The sequence below is a fragment of the Euprymna scolopes genome, chromosome 29, assembly GCF_053919585.1.
Source record: "Euprymna scolopes isolate OS-2025 chromosome 29, ASM5391958v1, whole genome shotgun sequence".
NCBI lineage: Eukaryota > Metazoa > Mollusca > Cephalopoda > Sepiida > Sepiolidae > Euprymna > Euprymna scolopes.
In genome coordinates, this window is record NC_136510.1 from 71068024 (window position 1) to 71083333 (window position 15310).

At 38.0% G+C, this 15310-nt stretch overlaps 1 protein-coding gene across 1 annotated transcript in view; it reads right to left on the reverse strand.

Moving 5' to 3' along the window:
• LOC145252709 (uncharacterized) overlaps nt 1–15310 on the reverse strand; it is a 67265-nt gene that overhangs the window by 51351 nt on the left and 604 nt on the right. The window lies entirely within an intron of this gene.

Below are 15310 nucleotides of genomic sequence, written 5' to 3' on the forward strand. Positions count from 1 at the left end.
ATATATATATATATTTTTTTTTTTTACATCAACCATAAATTTGTGTTTTATACATTTCAGTTTTAATATTTTTAGTCTGCAATTAGATTTCTAAATTTTTCCTTTGATTTTCCTCAGAATAAAGTACAACTCGTCAAGTCAGGGCCATGTTTGTTAAGAGAAAAACTGATTTAACGTGTTACAAATTTGTTTTTAATCCATTTTTGTGCTTCTATAGGAAGGGACCTATATCAACCAGAATGTTTCAGATTGCGATTGAGTAAATCGGATTTATGGAACAAACCGGAAAAAATAGTTAAATCAATTTATGATTTGAAAGTTGGGGTGGGGGGGAAATGTAAGGCAAGGGACTAAATAAAGAGTTAAAAACATCACTGAGTTACGAAATAAAAATGGTTTTATGTTTTGTAGGGATCTCTTATGCGCAACACAGATTTAACCCCTTCTCCCTCCCTATAATCAACTGCAATCTAATTTAATATCACCATAACTTTTGTACCATTTTAAAGAAGCTTAAAATAAACTAGTAATATTTTTAATGTTTTTATAGCGTCCGAAGATAAGAAAAATGCGAGACCAAAATTGTGTTTACATTATCAATGGTTTAAAACAATGTTCCTATGTAGTGATTATTTCAAAAGCGTAAACATACCTGTATTTAAAAAACCTAGCAAAAATCAACTAATGGTCAGATTTTTATAAAATTTTCAATGCTTATTCATTTTAAAATTAACTTATGTTTTAAAGGCAGTTTTCGTTCATATGTGAAGGGAAATATATTTTAGGTGTTCTAACCTCCCCACCCACATTTTACAAGAATTTGGAGATGCCTATGTTTTTATATTAAATGAGGAACCAATTAAAATTGTAAAAATGAGACAGTTCAACTGCAACGAAACAAGCATAACGAAGCAATTTAAAATTATCTATAAAAAAGATTGTGAAAGAAATAAATTTAAATTTATATATACTTTATTTTTATAATTCCGTCAACACTTTACTTAGTTTTTTTAATTTTTTATTACATAGGAATCACCATTATCAAGGCCCGGAGGCCACTCGAGGATAAAGATTATTGAGTATACAGGGATAATATCATAGTAATCGTTAGTATTGGAAATTTGGTAAATTGGATTACTGAAGGGGACGATTCATCAAGAATTTGTTTATGTTGGACTTGAAGACTACCGAATTACAGTCAGCTGGAAAACAGGCAAACGGAAGCATAGTGACCACCAATCGATCAAAAACTGCTTTTTCCAAAGCTTATTAAAATCCGTTATTTCTGAACAACTTTTGGTTTTACTAGAAAGATAAAACCCTCAAGCTCATTATGTTAAAAGCAGAATATAATACTTTTCTATAATTTTTAATAGAATTTTAAGTTTTAAATTAAAAAAAAAAAAAAGGCGTTTGACCCAGTTTTTACAGATTTTCAACAAAACATAAAAATTCTTTTTTAAAGGTTTTCGAATCAACTAAACTAACTTTTTCTGTCTAAATAAAATTTACTATGATTGGCTATAAGAATATGCAAAAACATTAGAACATAATTACCTTATATTCAAATAATTCAATTATTTAACATGATCTCGTACATTTTAGGAACCATGTGCTTACTGCTGCCATTTTGGATTTTAGCTATGGTAACGAAGTTGCATCTAAATATTTATTTAAGCGTTTTCATGAATTTTAATGTAACTAGACAGGCAAATACATTTTTTTTTAAAAATTGAATTAACTTATAATTACAAACGCCACTTATGGTGAAATATGGTATTTTTAGCTTTATAATTTTTTCCTTCATAATTGATCAAGCTTTAAATTTTTCCTAATAATTATTAAAAGTAAAGAAAAACTGCTTTTTTTTTCTATTTTTACATCAAACATAAATTTTTAGCATTAGATTTCTCAGTTTAAATATCACTTTTAGTCAGTTATTAATTTCATGATTAAAATCATTTTTCCTTTCTTATTTTCTAATTAATAATAACCAATGAGCCACACTCTTTTTCCATAAACTAGATCACACTGTATTTTCGTCAATTCTTTATTGCATAAGTTGATAAAGACTTTCATTAGAATTTGGTGGCCCTTAAAAGGGTCGTTTTGGTAACTCTCTGGCGGGATGCAACTTGTTGGAATGTCACAACCATACGAAAATCCATGTCTTCATATAGTTCATTTTCAAAAAGGGAGATAACTTTTTGTAACCCTAATAGGCAGATACAATTAATACTTATAATTTTCACACACCCGCCTTTTTTTTTTTCAATTGTTTTTTGGTATCGATTCTTTAAAGCATTCTTTATGTACTGGTACAGGGAAAGTTTACACATTCTAAAATGAAATTTTTATTTTTTAAGATTTAAAAGTATGCCTATTTTCGCATTTTCATAAAAAAAAAAATTTTTTTTATCCTCATCTGAAAGATAATTATTGATAACATATTCAAAAAGCAAAAGATAAAGAAATTAAACACATTCAAAATTCGAATTTCAATCTCAAAGGCATCCTGTGAAATTATTTTGTTTACTACACTCGTTCACCCTCCTACCACAAAATGAGTGTGTGCTTAGTGGATCACTTGGACCCTACGGGACAAACGAGGAAGAGGGGGGCATGAAGTTCTCCAAAATATATTTATACAACGAATATGAAAAAAATATTACACCCATATAAAGTGCATTCTTTACTTATTAATCGGTGAAAATTTTATATTGATTAGATAATTACTTAATTTTTGGTAGATTTTTAAAGACAGGCTGTTACGAAAATCAAAAACAGTCGATAAATTTGGCGGTCACTACTGAAGAGAGTTCCGCGGGCGTGCAGTTCCGAGAATGACGCTTTATTTACATTTAGGTTTAGGCACAGATAAAGAGTAGGGGAAATTATTGACAGTGTTTTCAGCTATACAAGTGTTTTTCATGAAAGTATGGTGAAGTGGGACCATAGATTGGGGCTCAGACGAGCACATGCCATGAAAATAACGATAAAGCAGAGGCAGGATCGCAATTTCTCTTCTGTGGGAAAGAGGTTGCAGGGAAGAGAAAAGGGCATCCCCCACTAGGCTACAAAGTCTATTTTGAACTCTGTCAAGGCAGGATAAGGTCTTTCAAGCAGCTTTTGCCCAGATGTGGTGGGAGTACTCCATCCTTAGACGTAACTGGTAGAGAATGGTATCAGCAATGAGATATCTAATGGAGCGGTAGAAGGATCCCACCATTTTTCCAGCAACTGTTTCAGTACTCGTTCACGATCCAGGTTTTAGTATGGCTCATGCCGCCATGCCCGTTTTTGTTATCTCTCAAAGCAAAAAAAAGAATTCAGTCAATATGCGCTACAGTATCAACTGAAGACTTTTTCAAAGTTGATTTTTAGAGGTATTCGGTTGTTTTGAACGAACATCACATTTAAAATTGTCATCGATAAGCAGTTCTCATAATATTAAGACTTTTATTATCCATTATATTGGTGGCCATGTTGTATTTGTTGCAAGCGCGCATTGAATTTTTGCGCGCTTGGAATTTTAAATGCGATATTGGTTCGGCGACAATTTTAAATGCGATAATGGTTCAAAACAGCCGAGTACCCCCAAAAATCAACTTTTAAAAAATCTTTAGTTAGTCCTTTAGCGCACATTAACACAGAATTCCTCTTAAAAAAACAAAAATAAAGAAAAAGTGTGTATAATGTACGTACCTGTGACGAAACGAAAATATTCCAAAAATTACTAAATTGATCAAATTGTAGATTTATGAAAAATTAAAATTTAAGCGATTAATAGGAATTACAATAAAAATATTGTTGAGTTATCTCCTTTTGATTCTTGAGATTATTTTAAACGACAGGAGACAGTCGCTCCTTGTTTACTCATAAACTATGATTTTCTAACTTAAAATAAAACTACTTGATCATTTATGTGATTTTTGGAATATGCTATTTCCGTTCCGTTACGGGTATGGAAATTATACAGATTTTTTCAATATCGGGGAAGTTTTGGACAAGAACCGAAAAAAAAAATATATAAAAACGCCCCCCCCCTTACTACTTAAGTTCTTATTTAGAATTTGACTTAAAAAAATATAGAAAACACAGATGGTAAATATCCAGATCCGCTACTACAGAACACTGACCACTCTAATTTGTTTTTTTTATAGGTAATTGAGGTCGCTGACAACGAATCTGATAGTCAAACTTGGGCAAATTTACCGTTTGCATGGTATTAATCCCCGAACCCACGAATAACTTTCCACCATTTTGCAGCTTCCGTTTACGCTACGCGCGCGCTGCAGCATGAACGACGGCTTGCTTCACCTAGCAAACTGCCTTCTCACATGGCGTACCAATCAAAAAATTACGGACTGACATTTTTTTAATGACTTACACTAGTTAAAGAAAAGTACAACAAATTGGGGGACTTTTTTTTTTTTTTGGTCTCACGTAGTTTTTAATGTGGTTTACAAAAACATAAGCACCAAACATCTTTGTTTTTCATTCTTTTTTTGCGGGGGGGGGGGGATTCAATTATAGAACTTATGTGGTGTAAAAAAATTAATTTCCAGCAAAGAATCAAATGACCGCTCAGATTAAGAAGGGAGCAATGCACTTACCTTAGATTGCGAAAGAATTGCCCCCTTCCGCGACGTAACCGTCTCGTAGTATCTTCGCCAGACGAAAGTGGAAAAGATTTACTTTCAATTGCCGGCAACTGAATCAGGTTGTGGTGAAGAAAAAAAAGAGAGAGACAAGACAAGGGAATCTCCCCTCTTATATAAAGGAAGGATCAGATTAACTATCACGTGATCCGGAGCACAAAATAAAACTTTAAAAGGGTGAATAACAACAACAATTCTTCTTGGTTAGTATTCAAGGTAAGTGCACGCCGATCCTTCTCTTCTCGAGCAATCATTAATCCTTTTTTTCACACGATCCACAAGAAAAGAAAAAAAAGAAAATGCGTGGAAAAACAAAGGATATAAGCTATGCAATTACTTAATATAGTTAACGTATTAGTATTTTTTGTTTTATTTTTATTTTTGGAGTCCCTAACTATTCTGGGAGGAGGCTAGGCCTACCTCGTCGTCGTTTCTTAGGTGTACAATCCGTACAATACCACTTCTGCCTTTCTGGAGGTGGAGAAACAATTCCCACACATCTGAAGTGACACCAGTCATCACAGCCGTCACAACAGATCATATCCCTGATCACCTTGCGGGGAACTGCACACCCGACAAAGCCAAATCACCTCTTCTTCCTGTGAAGGAGCCGATTGAAGGGAAACTGCACCATCGACCGATGTAGGGATGGACTGATCCTGACTCTCGCTGTTTACAGAGAGCTCAAGTGGAAAGAGGTTCTTTAATGAGTGAATGTGTGCTGCATTGCCCCCCTGCCTTACCTTTGCAGACCTTACTACACCATCCTCACCATAAAACATTTCCAATATAATACCGAGAACCCAAAAGGGTCTTGGTTTAAGAGGACTTTTAACTAAAACGACATCTCCAACCTTAAGCCTGTTTCGGAAAGGCACCCTTGAACGGCCTAGGGGCTTCTCTCTGAGACTTAAGAGGTACTCATCATACCATAGTGCTCTGAACTTCTCGAGACACTGGTTTCGTACCTGCATGGTCCTGAGAAGCCTCTCTCGACTTGGAGGGAGGTGGGAAGAAAAATCTTCCTCATTTAAACTCAAAAGTAGTCCAGGACACTTATTGGGCCTCAGAAACATGTTTGGAGTTACTGCCTCCAGCTCCGTCTCCGCGGATTCTCGATAAGTTAGAGGGCGGTTGTTAATTGCCCTTTGTATATCCGATACTATGGTTAGTAACATGAAATAATCTATCTCACCTCTACCAACCACCTTATGCAGACAATTTTTAATTGTCTGAATACTCCTCTCCCAGACCCCTCCTACCCAAGGCGAAAATAGAGGGATAGGACAGAATTTAATCAGACACGAGCCAAACTTCTGTTGATAATCGTGGCTCAACATCAACCTCTTGAATAACCGCCCACCTCCTATGAAGGTCTTAGCATTGTCACAGTAAATGGCTGTTGGAACACCATGGAGGTTGGTAAAACGTACCAAAGCCTGCAAAAAGGACAACACGCTCATGTCTGGTACCACCTCAACATGTACAGCCCTGATACTGAGACAGGTGAAGATGAGTAGATACATCTTCACCACCTTAGCCCCTTCCTTAACCCAAAGGTGGCCCGTAAAATCTACTCCCGTGTGTTTGAAGGGAACCTCCAGTTCAACACGTGAAGCAGGCAAGTTGGCCACATTGGGGACCAATACTTGTCTGGCATTGTACTTGCGGCACAGTGCACATGAAGCCAGGACTGTTTTCACTGCTTGTCTCCCCTTGGGCACCCAGTAACCACACCGTCTTAACTCTGCCAGAGTGGATGCAACCCCCAAGTGTTGACACCTAGTATGCGCATCCATTATTATAAGCCGAGTTACTAGGTGACCCTTTGCTAACAGAACAGGGTGCTTAACTTCCGGGTCGAAATGGAGAGACCTTGCAATTCTGCCACCTGACCTGATAAGACCCTCACCATCAATGAACAGGTCGAGATCACGCACCAAACCCGGAACTGTCCTACCTGAGGAATCCCGCAGAAATGCTAGTTCCTCAGCATATCTCTGGCGCTGCATCGTTTTCATCAGCAGAATGGCTGCAAGCCTTTCCGTGTCAACTTCTAACCGACGCAGCCGATGGATGAACCTGAGGACCAAGGAAGTCACTCTCAATAGCTTGGTAAAGGAAGAAAATCTTTCAAGAGGAAGAACTGTAGGATGACAGCATTCCAAGAAGAACGGGCCACCACTTGGCTGTGCTGGCTGAGGCATGGCAACTGCTGTGCAGCCCATGGACTGATCCCGCTACTTAACCAATCCAGACCAGTACACCAGAATTGAAGGCAGGCCTTGAACCTTTTCAAAGTTAACCCCCTAGTGATCAAATCGGCAGGATTCTCAGTTGTTGAGACATAACGAAATGAGGGGGAGAAACCTAGTGTGGCTTCCAACTCAGCACTCATCTGTTGGATGTCCTTCAGTCTATTCCGTTTCTGCTTACAATTGTTCCGGATATCAGCCAAGAGAGAACCACCTGTGAATCTGTGGCTACATGAATCTCAGAGGGAGAAAACCCTCCAAAATTCCTCAACAAAGTAGGCAGGCACCGGAGAGCCAAAAACACGGCCATAAGTTCTAAGGTGGGTAGAGTTTTCTTTTTCAAGGGAGCCACCCTAGCCTTTGCAAACACCAGACTAGATTGGCAATTTTGCACTACATATGCTGCGAAGCCATATGCCTTGGGAGATGCATCGCAGAAAAGAAAAAGTTTGCCAGCCTCATTCTCGCTGAGTGCTCTTCTGGGGAAGGAGACGGTTTCCAGCTCAGAGAGATCAAGGGAAAGCTTCCTCCATAAGGACAAGTATTCTGGTGGGACAGTTACATCCCATCCCAATCCCTTCTTCCAAAGTTCACTCAACAAAATACGGCCACGTAACGAAACCGGTAGGCACAATGATAACGGGTCATAGACTCTAGCTGTCCCGCTGAGGATCCGTCTCTTTGTAACGGCACTAGAGTCGCACTTAACAGCTGCCACACAAAAAGTGTCTGAGAGAGGACAGTATCTATATCCGAGCACCTTCTCCCATTTGTTGCCATGGTCACTCAGGGAACCATGCTCCTGCATTTTGTTTCGAATCGCCACATGGTTAGAATTACAGGACTGCAGTTCGAATCCTCCCTGACGCAATCGTTCCCGGGTGAGTGTATATAATCGGCACAGTTCATCGGGATCATCATGCGACATAACCAAATTATCCACGTAAAAAATGGATCTACAATTATCCATGGGAAACTGCGCTGCATGGTATTTAAGGACATAATTTAATATAAATGGACTAGCAGCATATCCAAAAATAATTGTGTTGTATCTAAAGCAGCAAAGGCGACCTCCTTCTTTTAGGAAAAAACAGAACTTATTGCTGTCCGATTCAAGCTTCAGACGGATCATTAAGAAGGCCTTCTTAATATCTGCCAACACGACGTGCTTATTAGCACGAAAGATAAGTAACAAATCTAGTAGGTCACTAGTAAGATTTATTCCCTGGTAGGTAGCCTCGTTAAGGGAAGGAGAGTCACCAACTTTGAGGCTGCAGTTGAACACTGGCCGAATATAGTGATGGAGGTAGGGTCCGATTTCAGGACAGGCCTGTGCGGAATCCAGACAAACTCTCCGAACCGTTGAGGAGGCACAAAGATCTCCTCTATAATTCCATCCCGTTCCTGCTGATGGAAAACCTTCAAATATTCATCATAAAGTTGCCTCTTCTCCAATCTCTGCACGACACGTTCCAATATTCGCAGAGCCACTGCATGGTTGGAAGGAACACAAGAGATCTTATCGTCCTCCCATGGCAACTGAACATAATATTTGTTATCCTTAAATGAAATAGACTGTCGAAAGAGAGTAATCTTCTGTTCATCATAATTAGACAGTTCCTGTTCCTCAATACCCAGTGATTCCACACTGAACATTTTCTCCAAACCCCTTTGTACATCACTTTCAGGGAAGAAATCCTTTAGAGGGTCTTCATAGGTGCCCTGAGACTCCAGCACAAAACATAGGTGAGATGGGTTGACCTACGCAGTCGATGCAAGTACAGCATCGAAGGTAAGGCATTCTGAGTTCTTGTCCACAGAATGGTCAGTAGGTAAAAACTGCTTTACTTCACCAAAGGGGACGAGTCCTATTGGTGTCAAAAAGGCCTGTCCAAGCAAACAAGGAACCAATTGAAGGCTCCCTAAATGTTGAATAACATCCAGCCCAATTATTCCATGAATTGGAATAAAATTGGTGCCGCTGTCAAATCTGGCAGCTAAGGGACATTTCAGGCGTTCAAATTCATTTAAAATAAAGTCCAGATTCTCGATGTGTACCGAAATATCAATATTTTCGTGTACCAACACCGTCAGGGAAAATGGACAACCGGATCCAATGCTAGCCTCCAATGCTACCTCTTTAAAATGCCTGTCGCAATCGCCAAGGATGGTAGTCAGCCTAATTTCACAATCATGTCCAATGGATTCCAAGTGACCGAGGGGATCCAAGACCTTACTGGACAAATAAGTCCGTCCACTGCCTGTGTCCAATAGACAGTTGACGGAAACACTTTTATCACCCCTACCAAAGGTAACACACAAAACAGTACGGTTATATCCCACAGGATTAGTGAATCTCTTGACAAAGGCTTCCTTTCTAGGGCAATTGCTCTCGACATATCAAAGGCCTTTGACAAAGTATGGCATAAGGGTTTACTTCACAAGATTTCCAGCTACGGTATAACTGGAAATGTTTTCTCAATCATTAAATCATTTCTCTCTGATAGGCTCATAAGAGTAGTGGTAGATGGACAAAAATCGGAGGCCTGCAATATAAATGCTGGAGTCCCTCAGGGGTCAATCCTGGGCCCAACTCTCTTTCTGATCTACATCAATGACCTTCCTAAACACATACTTAAATCATTCGTTGACATCTATGCTGATGACACGACCATCTACGGCAACACATCAAAGGCTGTAAATGACGAAGTTCTCTCGGATTCTCTTTCCTCTGATCTCGAGCGCGTGGTTCAGTGGGGGAAGATGTGGCTAGTTACCTTTAATGCATCCAAAACCAAACTCCTATCCTTACATCATCAACGCTCTGATCCCCAGCTGGCATCAATTGTGATGGATGGCTCTCGTCTGGGTGAGGCCCCGTGTTTTGACAAGCTTCTGGGTTTGACCTTTACTCCTGATCTGAAATGGAACACGTACATCAAGTCTGTTGCCAAGGTCGCAGGAAAGATGGTGGGATCCTTCTACCGCTCCAGAAGATATCTCACTACTGATGCAATTCTCTATCTCTATAAAAGCCAAGTACGGCCAACGATGGAATACTGTTGCCATATCTGGGCAGGAGCTGCCAAAAACAGCCTATCATGCCTTGACAGAGTACAAAATAGACTTTGTGGTTTAGTGGGGGATGCCCTTTTCTCTACCCTGCAACCCCTCTCCCACAGAAGAGACGTTGCGAGCCTATCCTTGTTTTATCGTTATTTTCATGGCAGGTGCTCGTCTGAACTCCAATCCCTGGTCCCCCCTCGCCAATCTTTCACGAAAAACACCCGTCTAGCTGAATCCACTGTGAAAAATTTCCCCCACTCTATATCTGTGCCTAAATCAAAACGTGGATTTCATGAGCAAAGCTTCTTTCTTAGAACTGCACGCCTGTGGAACTCTGTTCCGTCTGCCTGCTTCCCTCCGGACTACAACTTGGATGTCTTCAAGTCTAATGTTAACAAATTCCTAATGAACCGCCCCCCCTAATTAAACACTTCATAAAATCTCCTCACTAACGTGATGTACTTACAATAACCCTTATCCCTGAGTGGCTTCCGGGCCTTGATAAGTGGTGATCACTGTGTAAAAAAAAAAAAAAAAAAAAAAACAGGGGGAAGGCTCGAGAATTTTCCACCACGAATACTATAGGCGGAGTTGGACTGAATAGAGGAATCTCTCCGTGAAGTACCGGATCTAGGTCCTGAAGGTACATTCCCTAAGGCCCCCCGCATAGTGTTACAAGCCGAGCCAGGGACCTTATCCCCCTTAATAAGGAGACGTTTAACCGCTTCCTTAGTGTCTCTCAGAATTGAGGACAAGGTGGGGATTCTTCTACCTGAAATTAATATCAACTCCCCCTTGACCTCCTTGGGGAATTTTGCAAAGAGAATCTTGGCCATAAGCCGGGCCCCAGAAGAAAGGTCGTTTGAAAACGAACAGTCGAAGGAGCCCTCCAACTCAGCCAATAGGGAGGCTACTTTGGATATGTAGTTAGCCAGGGCAGTAACGGATCTGTCCTGTTTACAGGAAAAGTCTAATATGTCTTGGAAGATGTTATCTATTATTTCCTCTTCATCGAAGTACTCGCTCTTCAAGACCGAAAGAGCCACCTTATAATTTCTGTTGCTGATGGAAAGATGATTAATCAACAACAGGGGTTGGCCAGACAGTGAACACTTCAAAAAATTCAGTCTTTCGGCGTCATTGGCCATGCCAGCTACACAATTCTCAAACCGCGACAAGAATTCCTTGAAGCTCATAGGGTTAGATTGCATGTCCAATCCATCGAAGGTGGGTCCCGTGATCTGAATTTGAGGTGGTTTTACAGTAAATGAGGCCCCAACTCTTCCAACCTCTGGGGAACAGGGAAGACTCAGAGAGTCCATGGCCGCTGGGAGGAGCTTTAACTCAAGATGTTCTAATTCTCTTCGGAATCTCAGGGTGTGTGCAAGAGACTCCCTCTCAATTTGAATCCAATCCTCTTCCTCAGAAGATTGAAGTTGGATTTTACTAACACATATATCTACCTAAGTTAAATATTCCTCCACCGATTTCTGCAGTGCAGAGAAGGATTTAACAGAGTTCATCCTCCAGATGGGCCATCTCCAGAATCGTTCGGATTTTAGTCCAAAGAAGAGAAATTCTCTTCCTTAAATCTGGTTGACTCACACCCATGTTAGTATGGGGGGGTTCTTTCGCAAATATGTGAAAAAATTAATTTCCAGCAAAGAATCAAATGACCGCTCAGATTAAGAAGGGAGCAATGCACTTACCTTAGATTGCGAAAGAATTGCCCCCTTCCGCGACGTAACCGTCTCGTAGTATCTTCGCCAGACGAAAGTGGAAAAGATTTACTTTCAATCGCCGGCAACTGAATCAGGTTGTGGTGAAGAAAAAAAAGAGAGACAAGACAAGGGAATCTCCCCTCTTACATAAAGGAAGGATCAGATTAACTATCACGTGATCCGGAGCACAAAATAAAACTTTAAAAGGGTGAATAACAACAACAATTCTTCTTGGTTAGTATTCAAGGTAAGTGCACGCCGATCCTTCTCTTCTCGAGCAATCATTAATCCTTTTTTTCACAGTGGCTTAATAGGTGCTTTTGCAGTTTAGTTAAACGTTTTTCCGTAAGTAACGCACCGACATTTACCAATTAGAACACCATTTAACTAGGCACCGCCAAAACTGGGGGGGCAGGTCAGTACTTTTTGACGGACCGTCTTTTTAAAGATCTACCAAAAATCAGGTAATTATCCGATCAATACAAAATTTTCAGCGATTATTAGGAGAAGAATGAACTTTATAACAGTGTACTTATTTTTCATAAACGATATTTATATACATATATTTTTTTGCTTACAAAACCCCCCCCTTGTTTTGAAGTGGGAACAAATATGCTTAAAATAATCATCTGAAACTGAAAAAAAACATATTGTGTTGTTGTAAGGGACAGAATTATAGATTTAAAAAAAAAAAAAAAAAAAAAATTGTTTGCATACCTTATTTTGACGTCTGAATATCAGAACTTCGATTGTGTTTAATTATCCCGCTTTTGAGTTTTGAAGTGTGAAATTCGGTGAATATGTTAAGTAAAATAATTAATTTAAGTTAAGCAAAACAAAAAAAAATTTTTTTTAATATTTATACGAAAAAAGCCATTTTAAAATTTTTGATAAATAAATTAACAATTTTTTTTTAGCGAGCCGAATAATGCACGACCATTATTAAACAGGGCATGCTTTGAATAATCGATACAAAAAAAAAAAATTCGATAAATATTGTGCCCTTTGTGTTAAAAATAGCATCATTTTTTTCGATCTCGTTTGAAAACGTTTGCCGCCTTTCGACTACGGTGGACCAAACGCGCTGAAATAATTTTTTTTTATTCTGCTTTAAATTGCCCCCCCCCCATTTTGGGGAGCCTGGCCCCCACACACATACACATTAAAAACCAAACTCATACAAATGGTCACCCATCTGGTACTGGCCAGCCTCAGCTTAATAATACATTGAAATTTTCGTCACTGAAAAATAAGTTTTTTTGGCCTGTTTGGTCTTCCATAGTTTTCTTATCATCAAAAGAAAACGTAAACAGAGTCGATCTGAACTCTACGTCGCCGCGAAATATTTGGTTACCTATATGAATAAGTGGAATTATTTAAAATTCAGGTACTTATATTATAATATTTTTGCATATTCTCTTAGAAAATCATCCTAAATCTTAGTTAGACAATAAATGTCAATTGTTAACTTTTTGGGAAAATTTAACATTTTGGGAAAATTTAACATTTAAAATTGAATTAAAAATAGAAAAAGTTTTACATTATTCTGTTTTCTATATAATAAAATTCAGGGTTTTATCTTTCTGGAAAAAAAAAGTTACTCAGAAATAATGGATTTTAATAAATGTAATTTAGTTTTAAAAAACAACAACAACTTGATTTTGCGGCCATTTTTGGCGGTGTCTACATTTAACATTTTAAAATGTTAAATGGTGTTCTAATTGGTAAATGTCGGTGCGTTACTTTTTGAAAATTTGAAAATTCTATGTTCCAGGTAAAAAAAACCCCAGATAAATTACCCCCCCCCTACTCCAACTTGGAGTGCTTTCCTTTTCTTGTTTTATTTCTTTTTCAGCTAATTTTAAATTTTCCACCCAAAAAGTGCTATAATGTATTTTTGAAAATTAGAAAATTCTATGTCCTGGAAAAAAAAAAAAAAATTTCCCCTCCCCCCCAAGGTAGTTTGCTTGGTGAAGCCGTCGTTTATGCTACAGCGTGCATGCGCGTAGCAATAAACGGAAGCTGCAAAATGGTGGAGAGTAGTTCGTGGGTTCAGGGGTAAATACCATGCAAACGGTAAATTTTCCCCAAGTTTGACTATCAGATTCGTTGTCAGTGACCTCAATTACCTATAAAAAAAAAAACAAATTAAAGTGGTCGGTGTTCTGTAGTAGCGGATCTGGATATTTACCGTTTTTTTTAACAGAGGAAAATCAAATTTTAATGAGATCAATAGTATCATCGCCATTTGCCTATTTCCGGTGACTTTAAGCGAAAAAAGTGATTAGCAAAGGACAAAATGAAAAAGGTATTAGAAAAGGACATAGGGTGCTTCTACACTATTGAGACGAAATTTCGGAAATCGTAATATTGAATTTCACATATTCCTCGTATTTTTAAGATGATTTATAATCATCAAAAAATGACGAAAATCGATACGGTAAAAAAATTATTTATTAAAGAAAATAGAATTTGAAGAAAACGATCGTAAGACACAAGAGAGCTCAAAAGGGAGGTAATTTTCCGTTTCGATGTAAACAAGATGGCCGCAATTTTTCATCTGCTAACACGATTAAAGTTGTTTTTTTTTTAATAATTCAGTAATATTCAGGTAATTTCGACTGCATAATTTGGAAGCTACCATTGTAAATTATTAGAATTGACAAAAAAAAAAAAAAAATTAGTAGAAACCATCGTTTTTTTTTTTGTTTTTTTTTTTTTTACTTGAAAACTCCATTTATCAACTACAAAAGTTCGTCCTAATAGTGTAGAAGCGCCAAGTTTGATTTTCCTCTGCAGAAAAAAAAAACAACAAAAAAAAAAACTACTTGATCAAATTAAGTGATTTTTTTTTGTATGAAAACTTTATTCCATAATGAGTACGTACGATATAATTTTTTTTCAATATTTTCTTTTATAATGTCTTGATTAAATTGTACAAGTACCTAAAAAAAAAAATAATAAAATAAAAATAAAAAAATAGAGGAGGGTACCGCTTCCATACGCATATCGGTTCCTCTGCTAAACCCCGTTTTGTTTGACATAAAGGGAACGGGCCCTTCTGACTTTATTCACAACCAATAATTACGGAACTTAAAATGCTTATAACTTCTAAACTTCGGTAATTAATTCTACACAATATGAATCATATTTGTTTAAATTTTAGGTTTAGTTCGGCAAAAAATCGGTTTGGTTCGTAAGCGCCCTAATTCCTATTAAATATTAAAAGAAACCTTTTAACGTAAATGGGTAAATTTATACAAATACCGTGACAGCGAATTAGTAGAAAAAAATGTACCCTAACCCTAACCCAGTTTTCAGATTCGTGTTCAGCACACCGAAACGTAACAGAATACTACGTAAAAGATTTTACTAATTCGCTGTCACGGTGTTTGTATAATAATACCCGCAAATGTGTCACAAATGAGCGGGTAAAAAAATAATTTTAAAAAATTAATTTTCCAATTGTATTTCCTCCAAAGTAATTTAGTCGCCAAAATAGTAACGTTTACCCGTTTCGAGGGTCTATCCTCCGAAACATTACTTCCTTCGAGAGAGGAGATTGGTTAGGTCGCTTGAGGCGCCCCTACCGGGAAATGCCGACGGG